The sequence below is a fragment of the Cherax quadricarinatus genome, chromosome 4, assembly GCF_038502225.1.
Source record: "Cherax quadricarinatus isolate ZL_2023a chromosome 4, ASM3850222v1, whole genome shotgun sequence".
Taxonomy (NCBI): domain Eukaryota; kingdom Metazoa; phylum Arthropoda; class Malacostraca; order Decapoda; family Parastacidae; genus Cherax; species Cherax quadricarinatus.
Genome location: NC_091295.1, coordinates 27361932 through 27377019, shown reverse-complemented (window position 1 = coordinate 27377019; position 15088 = coordinate 27361932).

Sequence of the window (15088 nt, the reverse complement as noted above, 5' to 3'; positions counted from 1 at the left end):
GTGACAAGTGTGACAGAGTGCAGCAGAGTGACAAGTGTGACAGACTGCAACAGAGTGACAAGTGTGACAGAGTGCAGCAGAGTGACAAGTGTGACAGAGTGCAGCAGAGTGACAAGTGTGACAGACTGCAACAGAGTGACAAGTGTGACAGAGTGCAGCAGAGTGACAAGTGTGACAGAGTGCAGCAGAGTGACAAGTGTGACAGAGTGCAGCAGAGTGACAAGTGTGACAGACTGCAACAGAGTGACAAGTGTGACAGAGTGCAGCAGAGTGACAAGTGTGACAGAGTGCAGCAGAGTGACAAGTGTGACAGAGTGCAGCAGAGTGACAAGTGTGACAGACTGCAACAGAGTGACAAGTGTGAGAGAGTGCAGCAGAGTGACAAGTGTGACAGACTGCAACAGAGTGACAAGTGTGACAGAGTGCAGCAGAGTGACAAGTGTGACAGAGTGACAAGTGTGACAGAGTGCAGCAGAGTGACAAGTGTGACAGAGTGACAAGTGTGACAGAGTGCAGCAGAGTGACAAGTGTGACAGAGTGCAGCAGAGTGACAAGTGTGACAGAGTGCAGCAGAGTGACAAGTGTGACAGAGTGCAGCAGAGTGACAAGTGTGACAGACTGCAACAGAGTGACAAATGTGACAGAGTGCAGCAGAGTGACAGAGTGCAGCAGAGTGACAAGTGTGACAGACTGCAACAGAGTGACAAGTGTGACAGAGTGCAGCAGAGTGACAAGTGTGACAGAGTGCAGAAGAGTGACAAGTGTGACAGAGTGCAGCAGAGTGACAAGTGTGACAGACTGCAACAGAGTGACAAGTGTGACAGAGTGCAGCAGAGTGACAAGTGTGACAGAGTGACAAGTGTGACAGAGTGCAGCAGAGTGACAAGTGTGACAGAGTGACAAGTGTGACAGAGTGCAGCAGAGTGACAAGTGTGACAGAGTGCAGCAGTGACAAGTGTGACAGAGTGACAAGTGTGACAGAGTGCAACAGAGTGACAAGTGTGACAGACTGCAACAGAGTGACAAGTGTGACAGAGTGCAGCAGAGTGACAAGTGTGACAGAGTGACAAGTGTGACAGAGTGCAGCAGAGTGACAAGTGTGACAGAGTGACAAGTGTGACAGAGTGCAGCAGAGTGACAAGTGTGACAGAGTGCAGCAGAGTGACAAGTGTGACATAGTGCAGCAGAGTGACAAGTGTGACAGAGTGTAGCAGAGTGACAAGTGTGACAGAGTGCAGCAGAGTGACAAGTGTGACAGAGTGCAGAAGAGTGACAAGTGTGACAGAGTGCAGCAGAGTGACAAGTGTGACAGACTGCAACAGAGTGACAAGTGTGACAGAGTGCAGCAGAGTGACAAGTGTGACAGAGTGACAAGTGTGACAGAGTGCAGCAGAGTGACAAGTGTGACAGAGTGACAAGTGTGACAGAGTGCAGCAGAGTGACAAGTGTGACAGAGTGCAGCAGAGTGACAAGTGTGACATAGTGCAGCAGAGTGACAAGTGTGACAGAGTGTAGCAGAGTGACAAGTGTGACAGAGTGCAGCAGAGTGACAAGTGTGACAGAGTGCAGCAGAGTGACAAGTGTGACAGAGTGCAGCAGAGTGACAAGTGTGACAGACTGCAACAGAGTGACAAGTGTGACTGAGTGCAGCAGAGTGACAAGTGTGACAGACTGCAACAGAGTGACAAGTGTGACAGAGTGCAGCAGAGTGACAAGTGTGACAGAGTGCAGCAGAGTGACAAGTGTGACAGAGTGACAAGTGTGACAGAGTGCAGCAGAGTGACAAGTGTGACAGAGTGACAAGTGTGACAGAGTGCAGTAGAGTGACAAGTGTGACAGAGTGACAAGTGTGACAGAGTGCAGCAGAGTGACAAGTGTGACAGAGTGACAAGTGTGACAGAGTGCAGCAGAGTGACAAGTGTGACAGAGTGACAAGTGTGACAGAGTGCAGCAGAGTGACAAGTGTGACAGACTGCAACAGAGTGACAAGTGTGACAGACTGCAACAGAGTGACAAGTGTGACAGAGTGCAGCAGAGTGACAAGTGTGACAGAGTGCAGCAGAGTGACAAGTGTGACAGACTGCAACAGAGTGACAAGTGTGACAGAGTGCAGCAGTGACAAGTGTGACAGAGTGCAGCAGAGTGACAAGTGTGACAGAGTGCAGCAGAGTGACAAGTGTGACAGAGTGCAGCAGAGTGACAAGTGTGACAGAGTGCAGCAGAGTGACAAGTGTGACAGAGTGCAGCAGAGTGACAAGTGTGACAGAGTGCAGCAGAGTGACAAGTGTGACAGAGTGCAGCAGAGTGACAAGTGTGACAGACTGCAACAGAGTGACAAGTGTGACAGAGTGCAGCAGAGTGACATGTGTGACAGAGTGACAAGTGTGACAGAGTGCAGCAGAGTGACAAGTGTGACAGAGTGTAGCAGAGTGACAAGTGTGACAGAGTGCAGCAGAGTGACAAGTGTGACAGACTGCAACAGAGTGACAAGTGTGACAGAGTGCAGCAGAGTGACAAGTGTGACAGACTGCAACAGAGTGACAAGTGTGACAGAGTGCAGCAGAGTGACAAGTGTGACAGAGTGCAGCAGAGTGACAAGTGTGACAGACTGCAACAGAGTGACAAGTGTGACAGAGTGCAGCAGAGTGACAAGTGTGACAGACTGCAACAGAGTGACAAGTGTGACAGAGTGCAGCAGAGTGACAAGTGTGACAGAGTGTAGCAGAGTGACAAGTGTGACAGAGTGCAGCAGAGTGACAAGTGTGACAGAGTGCAGCAGAGTGACAAGTGTGACAGACTGCAACAGAGTGACAAGTGTGACAGAGTGTAGCAGAGTGACAAGTGTGACAGAGTGCAGCAGAGTGACAGACTGCAACAGAGTGACAAGTGTGACAGAGTGCAGCAGAGTGACAAGTGTGACAGACTGCAACAGAGTGACAAGTGTGACAGACTGCAACAGAGTGACAAGTGTGACAGACTGCAACAGAGTGACAAGTGTGCACCGATCTCTGCTACAAACTAATGGAAAAATTCTTAGAGAAAAGTAACTGGACATTCAATTCACACAATTTATTTCCTATAAATATTGAACTTTCAGCACAATGGAGATTGCAAAACATGGGAGAACAAAATGGCTGCCTTAGATCAGGTCGCTGTATGCTGCAACATAAAAAATTTATTCAATAAATAAAACAATCAAACTTGTGTGATAAGGAGAATGTAGGTGCAAGATTGATTGTTAAATATTGCACTGCATAGAAGCCTTTGTAGGACAGTTATTTTGTAGTCGTAATATTTATTTGCCTTAATTTATATCTGCATGAACAGTTCATTATTGCTGTAACCAGATATAAACGTGTAAATAGTTCATTACTACTGTAACTTGTTTAGTTATCAAACTTTATACTCAGTTGCTGGCCCATCACGTGCCCCGGTAATCTTTCAACTACCACCCACACCATGGGTATGGTGTGACTACCACCCACACCATGGGTATGGTGTGACTACCACCCACACCATGGGTATGGTGTCACTACCACCCACACCATGGGTATGGTGTGACTACCACCCACACCATGGGTATGGTGTGACTACCACCTACACCATGGGTATGGTGTGACTACCACCCACACCATAGGTATGGTGTGACTACCACCCACACCATGGGTATGGTGTGACTACCACCCACACCATGGGTATGGTGTGAATACCACCCACACCATAGGAATGGTGTGACTACCACCCACACCATGAGTATGGTGTGACTACCACCCACACCATGGGTATGGTGTGACTACCACCCACACCATGGGTATGGTGTGACTACCACCCACACCATAGGAATGGTGTGACTACCACCCACACCATAGGTATGGTGTGACTACCACCCACACCATGGGTATGGTGTCACTACCACCCACACCATAGGTATGGTGTGACTACCACCCACACCATAGGTATGGTGTGACTACCACCCACACCATAGGTATGGTGTGACTACCACCCACACCATAGGTATGGTGTGACTACCACCCACACCATAGGTATGGTGTGACTACCACCCACACCATAGGTATGGGTGGTGCATAATATAATAAATTAACTTGTGATTACTGGACCTAGAACTGAGCCTCCACAACTTAGCAGTTTTACCCAAATGTAACACTAATAATGCAACTTTAATGTTGCGTATAAAAACGTGAGAAGGTATAAAATGTAATGACAGTAACAGGCTGGTTGATCACGCAAGCACCAGATAAACTTGGCCCACGGCCGGACTGTGGGAGTAAGAAAACTCTTGAAATCGTTCAAAAGTATATCAAAGGTAAGTTATGCACCAGTCCTGTGGGTCGTAGTCTCAATATTACAGAGGTATACAATGGTACCAGGGACCGGGTATCAAAGTTACGGTGGTAATGAACTATTTATTTGTTTAAATCTGGTTACAGTCGTAATGAGTTATTTATGCAAATATGAATTAGGCCAAAAAAATATTACAATATAGTTTATGTGTGATTCTGAATTATTTAAATTACTTTAGATTTTAGGAAGGTATGGTTATATTTTAAGAAGTTTAAGTGGTTACGAGTTACTTACAATAGGAAAAGTCAGGGTATTTTTCCAAAATGGTTGGTAATATTCCGCTGTGGACAATATACCTCGACATTTTTTTTTTTAACACTTGTGTGAGTTGTATCTGACTTTATTCATTTTATCGCATCCCAGCACATAATGACGCTAATTGACACAATTGTCAATCTGGTAAAGTTTACACTTAGTTATGTCTACCTCAGCTGGTGATGTACTGAAGCCAAGCCAAGCCAAGCCAAGCCAAGCCAAGCTAAGCTAAGCCAAGCCGGAGTCGGGCGGCAGTGACCTCCAAGAGTCTGCTGATTTTGTTGGATGCACCACAGACATGTGTCTCTTACTCAGATAAAATGATACACGGACTGACTGGTGTCAGTCTTCCTCAGTCTTAGGTCAATGAAGTTCAGCTGAAGACTTTTATGTATTATTGTCTTCAAACTACTGACTTGTGAGCAAGACAGTTGTCTGGAGTCTTCTAGAAGCTTGCTTACCTAGAACACAGGACAAGACAAGACAGGGAGATGTTAACCAAGGAGGCTGATAACATAGGATAACCCAATGAAGGTTATCAACACAAGATAACTCAAAACAAACAAACATCGAAACCAGGTTCTATCAGTGAGCTACAATGCACCCTGTGATGCCACCTTACACCAGTGCGCCAAACCCCCTAAGCGCCATACAACGCCTGTGGAACGAGAGGTAAAACCAGGATTGATAAAAGAATAAGTAGAGTGATTCCAATTTCTTGAACCAAGAGCCCTTCACCAGCATCAAAACATTCTCCACTGAAGGAACTGCAGCTCAGTAGCAGGAATCTTAGCTCATAATGGATGGCACCCGGGTTCAATTTCAGAGTGGAAGGAGATGTAGGGACAAGTCCTGTTACACCAGTTTCCTGTGTTTACCTAATAGTAGTTACCAGGATAATAGTGGTGGGTGGTGGATGGCACTAGTGGGGTGGTAGTATACCATCAGTAGTGGTGGGTGGTGGATGGCACTAGTGGGGTGGTAGTATACCATCAGTAGTGGTGAGTGGTGGATGGCACTAGTGGGGTGGTAGTATACCATCAGTAGTGGTGAGTGGTGGATGGCACTAGTGGGGTGGTAGTATACCATCAGTAGTGCTGAGTGGTGGATGGCACTAGTGGGGTGGTAGTATACCATCAGTAGTGCTGAGTGGTGGATGGCACTAGTGGGGTGGTAGTATACCATCAGTAGTGCTGAGTGGTGGATGGCACTAGTGGGGTGGTAGTATACCATCAGTAGTGCTGAGTGGTGGATGGCACTAGTGGGGTGGTAGTATACCATCAGTAGTGCTGAGTGGTGGATGGCACTAGTGGGGTGGTAGTATACCATCAGTAGTGGTGAGTGGTGGATGGCACTAGTGGGGTGGTAGTATACCATCAGTAGTGCTGAGTGGTGGATGGCACTAGTGGGGTGGTAGTATACCATCAGTAGTGCTGAGTGGTGGATGGCACTAGTGGGGTGGTAGTATACCATCAGTAGTGCTGAGTGGTGGATGGCACTAGTGGGGTGGTAGTACCACCAGTAGTGCTGAGTGGTGGATGGCACTAGTGGGGTGGTAGTATACCATCAGTAGTGGTGGGTGGTGGATGGCACTAGTGGGGTGGTAGTATACCATCAGTAGTGCTGAGTGGTGGATGGCACTAGTGGGGTGGTAGTATACCATCAGTAGTGCTGAGTGGTGGATGGCACTAGTGGGGTGGTAGTATACCATCAGTAGTGCTGAGTGGTGGATGGCACTAGTGGGGTGGTAGTATACCATCAGTAGTGCTGAGTGGTGGATGGCACTAGTGGGGTGGTAGTATACCATCAGTAGTGCTGAGTGGTGGATGGCACTAGTGGGGTGGTAGTATACCATCAGTAGTGCTGAGTGGTGGATGGCACTAGTGGGGTGGTAGTATACCATCAGTAGTGCTGAGTGGTGGATGGCACTAGTGGGGTGGTAGTATACCATCAGTAGTGCTGAGTGGTGGATGGCACTAGTGGGGTGGTAGTATACCATCAGTAGTGGTGAGTGGTGGATGGCACTAGTGGGGTGGTAGTATACCATCAGTAGTGCTGAGTGGTGGATGGCACTAGTGGGGTGGTAGTATACCATCAGTAGTGCTGAGTGGTGGATGGCACTAGTGGGGTGGTAGTATACCATCAGTAGTGCTGAGTGGTGGATGGCACTAGTGGGGTGGTAGTATACCATCAGTAGTGCTGAGTGGTGGATGGCACTAGTGGGGTGGTAGTATACCATCAGTAGTGCTGAGTGGTGGATGGCACTAGTGGGGTGGTAGTATACCATCAGTAGTGCTGAGTGGTGGATGGCACTAGTGGGGTGGTAGTATACCATCAGTAGTGCTGAGTGGTGGATGGCACTAGTGGGGTGGTAGTATACCATCAGTAGTGCTGAGTGGTGGATGGCACTAGTGGGGTGGTAGTATACCATCAGTAGTGCTGAGTGGTGGATGGCACTAGTGGGGTGGTAGTATACCATCAGTAGTGCTGAGTGGTGGATGGCACTAGTGGGGTGGTAGTATACCATCAGTAGTGGTGAGTGGTGGATGGCACTAGTGGGGTGGTAGTATACCATCAGTAGTGCTGAGTGGTGGATGGCACTAGTGGGGTGGTAGTATACCATCAGTAGTGCTGAGTGGTGGATGGCACTAGTGGGGTGGTAGTATACCATCAGTAGTGGTGAGTGGTGGATGGCACTAGTGGGGTGGTAGTATACCATCAGTAGTGCTGAGTGGTGGATGGCACTAGTGGGGTGGTAGTATACCATCAGTAGTGGTGAGTGGTGGATGGCACTAGTGGGGTGGTAGTATACCATCAGTAGTGCTGAGTGGTGGATGGCACTAGTGGGGTGGTAGTATACCATCAGTAGTGCTGAGTGGTGGATGGCACTAGTGGGGTGGTAGTATACCATCAGTAGTGCTGAGTGGTGGATGGCACTAGTGGGGTGGTAGTATACCATCAGTAGTGGTGAGTGGTGGATGGCACTAGTGGGGTGGTAGTATACCATCAGTAGTGCTGAGTGGTGGATGGCACTAGTGGGGTGGTAGTATACCATCAGTAGTGCTGAGTGGTGGATGGCACTAGTGGGGTGGTAGTATACCATCAGTAGTGCTGAGTGGTGGATGGCACTAGTGGGGTGGTAGTATACCATCAGTAGTGCTGAGTGGTGGATGGCACTAGTGGGGTGGTAGTATACCATCAGTAGTGCTGAGTGGTGGATGGCACTAGTGGGGTGGTAGTATACCATCAGTAGTGCTGAGTGGTGGATGGCACTAGTGGGGTGGTAGTATACCATCAGTAGTGCTGAGTGGTGGATGGCACTAGTGGGGTGGTAGTATACCATCAGTAGTGCTGAGTGGTGGATGGCACTAGTGGGGTGGTAGTATACCATCAGTAGTGCTGAGTGGTGGATGGCACTAGTGGGGTGGTAGTATACCATCAGTAGTGCTGAGTGGTGGATGGCACTAGTGGGGTGGTAGTATACCATCAGTAGTGCTGAGTGGTGGATGGCACTAGTGGGGTGGTAGTATACCATCAGTAGTGCTGAGTGGTGGATGGCACTAGTGGGGTGGTAGTATACCATCAGTAGTGCTGAGTGGTGGATGGCACTAGTGGGGTGGTAGTATACCATCAGTAGTGCTGAGTGGTGGATGGCACTAGTGGGGTGGTAGTATACCATCAGTAGTGCTGAGTGGTGGATGGCACTAGTGGGGTGGTAGTATACCATCAGTAGTGCTGAGTGGTGGATGGCACTAGTGGGGTGGTAGTATACCATCAGTAGTGCTGAGTGGTGGATGGCACTAGTGGGGTGGTAGTATACCATCAGTAGTGCTGAGTGGTGGATGGCACTAGTGGGGTGGTAGTATACCATCAGTAGTGCTGAGTGGTGGATGGCACTAGTGGGGTGGTAGTATACCATCAGTAGTGCTGAGTGGTGGATGGCACTAGTGGGGTGGTAGTATACCATCAGTAGTGCTGAGTGGTGGATGGCACTAGTGGGGTGGTAGTATACCATCAGTAGTGCTGAGTGGTGGATGGCACTAGTGGGGTGGTAGTATACCATCAGTAGTGCTGAGTGGTGGATGGCACTAGTGGGGTGGTAGTATACCATCAGTAGTGCTGAGTGGTGGATGGCACTAGTGGGGTGGTAGTATACCATCAGTAGTGCTGAGTGGTGGATGGCACTAGTGGGGTGGTAGTATACCATCAGTAGTGCTGAGTGGTGGATGGCACTAGTGGGGTGGTAGTATACCATCAGTAGTGCTGAGTGGTGGATGGCACTAGTGGGGTGGTAGTATACCATCAGTAGTGCTGAGTGGTGGATGGCACTAGTGGGGTGGTAGTATACCATCAGTAGTGGTGAGTGGTGGATGGCACTAGTGGGGTGGTAGTATACCATCAGTAGTGGTGAGTGGTGGATGGCACTAGTGGGGTGGTAGTATACCATCAGTAGTGGTGAGTGGTGGATGGCACTAGTGGGGTGGTAGTATACCATCAGTAGTGCTGAGTGGTGGATGGCACTAGTGGGGTGGTAGTATACCATCAGTAGTGGTGAGTGGTGGATGGCACTAGTGGGGTGGTAGTATACCATCAGTAGTGCTGAGTGGTGGATGGCACTAGTGGGGTGGTAGTATACCATCAGTAGTGCTGAGTGGTGGATGGCACTAGTGGGGTGGTAGTATACCATCAGTAGTGCTGAGTGGTGGATGGCACTAGTGGGGTGGTAGTATACCATCAGTAGTGCTGAGTGGTGGATGGCACTAGTGGGGTGGTAGTATACCATCAGTAGTGCTGAGTGGTGGATGGCACTAGTGGGGTGGTAGTATACCATCAGTAGTGCTGAGTGGTGGATGGCACTAGTGGGGTGGTAGTATACCATCAGTAGTGCTGAGTGGTGGATGGCACTAGTGGGGTGGTAGTATACCATCAGTAGTGCTGAGTGGTGGATGGCACTAGTGGGGTGGTAGTATACCATCAGTAGTGCTGAGTGGTGGATGGCACTAGTGGGGTGGTAGTATACCATCAGTAGTGCTGAGTGGTGGATGGCACTAGTGGGGTGGTAGTATACCATCAGTAGTGCTGAGTGGTGGATGGCACTAGTGGGGTGGTAGTATACCATCAGTAGTGTGAGTGGTGGATGGCACTAGTGGGGTGGTAGTATACCATCAGTAGTGCTGAGTGGTGGATGGCACTAGTGGGGTGGTAGTATACCATCAGTAGTGCTGAGTGGTGGATGGCACTAGTGGGGTGGTAGTATACCATCAGTAGTGCTGAGTGGTGGATGGCACTAGTGGGGTGGTAGTATACCATCAGTAGTGCTGAGTGGTGGATGGCACTAGTGGGGTGGTAGTATACCATCAGTAGTGCTGAGTGGTGGATGGCACTAGTGGGGTGGTAGTATACCATCAGTAGTGCTGAGTGGTGGATGGCACTAGTGGGGTGGTAGTATACCATCAGTAGTGCTGAGTGGTGGATGGCACTAGTGGGGTGGTAGTATACCATCAGTAGTGCTGAGTGGTGGATGGCACTAGTGGGGTGGTAGTATACCATCAGTAGTGCTGAGTGGTGGATGGCACTAGTGGGGTGGTAGTATACCATCAGTAGTGCTGAGTGGTGGATGGCACTAGTGGGGTGGTAGTATACCATCAGTAGTAGTGCTGAGTGGTGGATGGCACTAGTGGGGTGGTAGTATACCATCAGTAGTGCTGAGTGGTGGATGGCACTAGTGGGGTGGTAGTATACCATCAGTAGTGCTGAGTGGTGGATGGCACTAGTGGGGTGGTAGTATACCATCAGTAGTGCTGAGTGGTGGATGGCACTAGTGGGGTGGTAGTATACCATCAGTAGTGCTGAGTGGTGGATGGCACTAGTGGGGTGGTAGTATACCATCAGTAGTGGTGAGTGGTGGATGGCACTAGTGGGGTGGTAGTATACCATCAGTAGTGGTGAGTGGTGGATGGCACTAGTGGGGTGGTAGTATACCATCAGTAGTGGTGAGTGGTGGATGGCACTAGTGGGGTGGTAGTATACCATCAGTAGTGTATACCATCTGAGTGGTGGATGGCACTAGTGGGGTGGTAGTATACCATCAGTAGTGCTGAGTGGTGGATGGCACTAGTGGGGTGGTAGTATACCATCAGTAGTGCTGAGTGGTGGATGGCACTAGTGGGGTGGTAGTATACCATCAGTAGTGGTGAGTGGTGGATGGCACTAGTGGGGTGGTAGTATACCATCAGTAGTGCTGAGTGGTGGATGGCACTAGTGGGGTGGTAGTATACCATCAGTAGTGCTGAGTGGTGGATGGCACTAGTGGGGTGGTAGTATACCATCAGTAGTGCTGAGTGGTGGATGGCACTAGTGGGGTGGTAGTATACCATCAGTAGTGCTGAGTGGTGGATGGCACTAGTGGGGTGGTAGTATACCATCAGTAGTGCTGAGTGGTGGATGGCACTAGTGGGGTGGTAGTATACCATCAGTAGTGCTGAGTGGTGGATGGCACTAGTGGGGTGGTAGTATACCATCAGTAGTGCTGAGTGGTGGATGGCACTAGTGGGGTGGTAGTATACCATCAGTAGTGCTGAGTGGTGGATGGCACTAGTGGGGTGGTAGTATACCATCAGTAGTGCTGAGTGGTGGATGGCACTAGTGGGGTGGTAGTATACCATCAGTAGTGCTGAGTGGTGGATGGCACTAGTGGGGTGGTAGTATACCATCAGTAGTGCTGAGTGGTGGATGGCACTAGTGGGGTGGTAGTATACCATCAGTAGTGCTGAGTGGTGGATGGCACTAGTGGGGTGGTAGTATACCATCAGTAGTGCTGAGTGGTGGATGGCACTAGTGGGGTGGTAGTATACCATCAGTAGTGCTGAGTGGTGGATGGCACTAGTGGGGTGGTAGTATACCATCAGTAGTGCTGAGTGGTGGATGGCACTAGTGGGGTGGTAGTATACCATCAGTAGTGCTGAGTGGTGGATGGCACTAGTGGGGTGGTAGTATACCATCAGTAGTGCTGAGTGGTGGATGGCACTAGTGGGGTGGTAGTATACCATCAGTAGTGCTGAGTGGTGGATGGCACTAGTGGGGTGGTAGTATACCATCAGTAGTGCTGAGTGGTGGATGGCACTAGTGGGGTGGTAGTATACCATCAGTAGTGCTGAGTGGTGGATGGCACTAGTGGGGTGGTAGTATACCATCAGTAGTGCTGAGTGGTGGATGGCACTAGTGGGGTGGTAGTATACCATCAGTAGTGCTGAGTGGTGGATGGCACTAGTGGGGTGGTAGTATACCATCAGTAGTGGTGAGTGGTGGATGGCACTAGTGGGGTGGTAGTATACCATCAGTAGTGCTGAGTGGTGGATGGCACTAGTGGGGTGGTAGTATACCATCAGTAGTGCTGAGTGGTGGATGGCACTAGTGGGGTGGTAGTATACCATCAGTAGTGCTGAGTGGTGGATGGCACTAGTGGGGTGGTAGTATACCATCAGTAGTGCTGAGTGGTGGATGGCACTAGTGGGGTGGTAGTATACCATCAGTAGTGCTGAGTGGTGGATGGCACTAGTGGGGTGGTAGTATACCATCAGTAGTGCTGAGTGGTGGATGGCACTAGTGGGGTGGTAGTATACCATCAGTAGTGCTGAGTGGTGGATGGCACTAGTGGGGTGGTAGTATACCATCAGTAGTGCTGAGTGGTGGATGGCACTAGTGGGGTGGTAGTATACCATCAGTAGTGCTGAGTGGTGGATGGCACTAGTGGGGTGGTAGTATACCATCAGTAGTGCTGAGTGGTGGATGGCACTAGTGGGGTGGTAGTATACCATCAGTAGTGCTGAGTGGTGGATGGCACTAGTGGGGTGGTAGTATACCATCAGTAGTGCTGAGTGGTGGATGGCACTAGTGGGGTGGTAGTATACCATCAGTAGTGCTGAGTGGTGGATGGCACTAGTGGGGTGGTAGTATACCATCAGTAGTGCTGAGTGGTGGATGGCACTAGTGGGGTGGTAGTATACCATCAGTAGTGCTGAGTGGTGGATGGCACTAGTGGGGTGGTAGTATACCATCAGTAGTGCTGAGTGGTGGATGGCACTAGTGGGGTGGTAGTATACCATCAGTAGTGCTGAGTGGTGGATGGCACTAGTGGGGTGGTAGTATACCATCAGTAGTGCTGAGTGGTGGATGGCACTAGTGGGGTGGTAGTATACCATCAGTAGTGCTGAGTGGTGGATGGCACTAGTGGGGTGGTAGTATACCATCAGTAGTGCTGAGTGGTGGATGGCACTAGTGGGGTGGTAGTATACCATCAGTAGTGCTGAGTGGTGGATGGCACTAGTGGGGTGGTAGTATACCATCAGTAGTGCTGAGTGGTGGATGGCACTAGTGGGGTGGTAGTATACCATCAGTAGTGCTGAGTGGTGGATGGCACTAGTGGGGTGGTAGTATACCATCAGTAGTGCTGAGTGGTGGATGGCACTAGTGGGGTGGTAGTATACCATCAGTAGTGCTGAGTGGTGGATGGCACTAGTGGGGTGGTAGTATACCATCAGTAGTGCTGAGTGGTGGATGGCACTAGTGGGGTGGTAGTATACCATCAGTAGTGCTGAGTGGTGGATGGCACTAGTGGGGTGGTAGTATACCATCAGTAGTGCTGAGTGGTGGATGGCACTAGTGGGGTGGTAGTATACCATCAGTAGTGCTGAGTGGTGGATGGCACTAGTGGGGTGGTAGTATACCATCAGTAGTGCTGAGTGGTGGATGGCACTAGTGGGGTGGTAGTATACCATCAGTAGTGCTGAGTGGTGGATGGCACTAGTGGGGTGGTAGTATACCATCAGTAGTGCTGAGTGGTGGATGGCACTAGTGGGGTGGTAGTATACCATCAGTAGTGCTGAGTGGTGGATGGCACTAGTGGGGTGGTAGTATACCATCAGTAGTGCTGAGTGGTGGATGGCACTAGTGGGGTGGTAGTATACCATCAGTAGTGCTGAGTGGTGGATGGCACTAGTGGGGTGGTAGTATACCATCAGTAGTGCTGAGTGGTGGATGGCACTAGTGGGGTGGTAGTATACCATCAGTAGTGCTGAGTGGTGGATGGCACTAGTGGGGTGGTAGTATACCATCAGTAGTGCTGAGTGGTGGATGGCACTAGTGGGGTGGTAGTGTACCATCAGTAGTGCTGAGTGGTGGATGGCACTAGTGGGGTGGTAGTGTACCATCAGTAGTGCTGAGTGGTGGATGGCACTAGTGGGGTGGTAGTATACCATCAGTAGTGCTGAGTGGTGGATGGCACTAGTGGGGTGGTAGTATACCATCAGTAGTGCTGAGTGGTGGATGGCACTAGTGGGGTGGTAGTATACCATCAGTAGTGGTGAGTGGTGGATGGCACTAGTGGGGTGGTAGTGTACCATCAGTAGTGCTGATCCCTGACATGAGCTAGGGGAGGACAATTGTTTTTGGCTGTAAATTCAAGTGTAAAAACAATGGATGTATTTTTCTGGCTGCATGATCCAAGGTATCCCAGTATTACATAACCCCAGCTCCCTCCACCTCAATGATCCGAGGAAGGTATCCCTGTATTGCACAACCCCAGCTCCCTCCACCTCAATGATCCGAGGAAGGTATCCCTGTATTGCACAACCCCACCTCCCTCTACCTGAATGTAGGCAACAACAATAGCGCTGAGTGTGGCAGAAATTTCTAACGCAATTAAATATTAGTGTTCAAGATTTAATACGAGTGGAAGGAAGTATTCACAAGTTATTACATAGAAGCTAGTATCACATTCTCCTCAATAACAATGGCAAAGTAGAACACACACAGACAATAATTAATTCACACCTTTCATTAAGAAACATCAGCATTGAAAGTTTACAGCCAATTTGAGGAGGAATTCTCTAGTTACCTCATAGAAACCAATATACTAAAATCCGCCAACATTTGAAGTTTGAAGCCTCTCAGAACTTTCATTATAGTTATCTATGTCGAAGGTTTGAAGCAGCAGGAGGAAGCATTCAAACATTATTGTATTTTCTTCAGTAAAAAAGGCAAATTGGGCCTACACAGTCAAAAAATCAATTCAAACTTTTCTGTAAGTAATATTTAGGGATTAAAGTTGATCAGGAGAGACATTTCTCCAATTTTATTTTCACGGAAACCAATTTGTGTAATAAAATTGGGAATTTCAAGTTTCACAACCTAAAATCCAGATGAAGTTTCTTTTGAGAAAAACACTGGCACTAAAAGTTTGAAACCGACCAGAAGATACATTCACTATATATTGTGCAACATACAACATTAGCAAGTTAACTGTGTTATTAAAGTAAGAAACTTGCAACTACACAAGTTAAACTCAAGTAATAATAATAATAATAATATAATATCTTTATTTACTACAAGTACATGTACAAGGTATACAGTCCTAGCTGACAACAATGACATACTACTATATAGAAACTCCCTTGTTATGCTCTGCATTTCG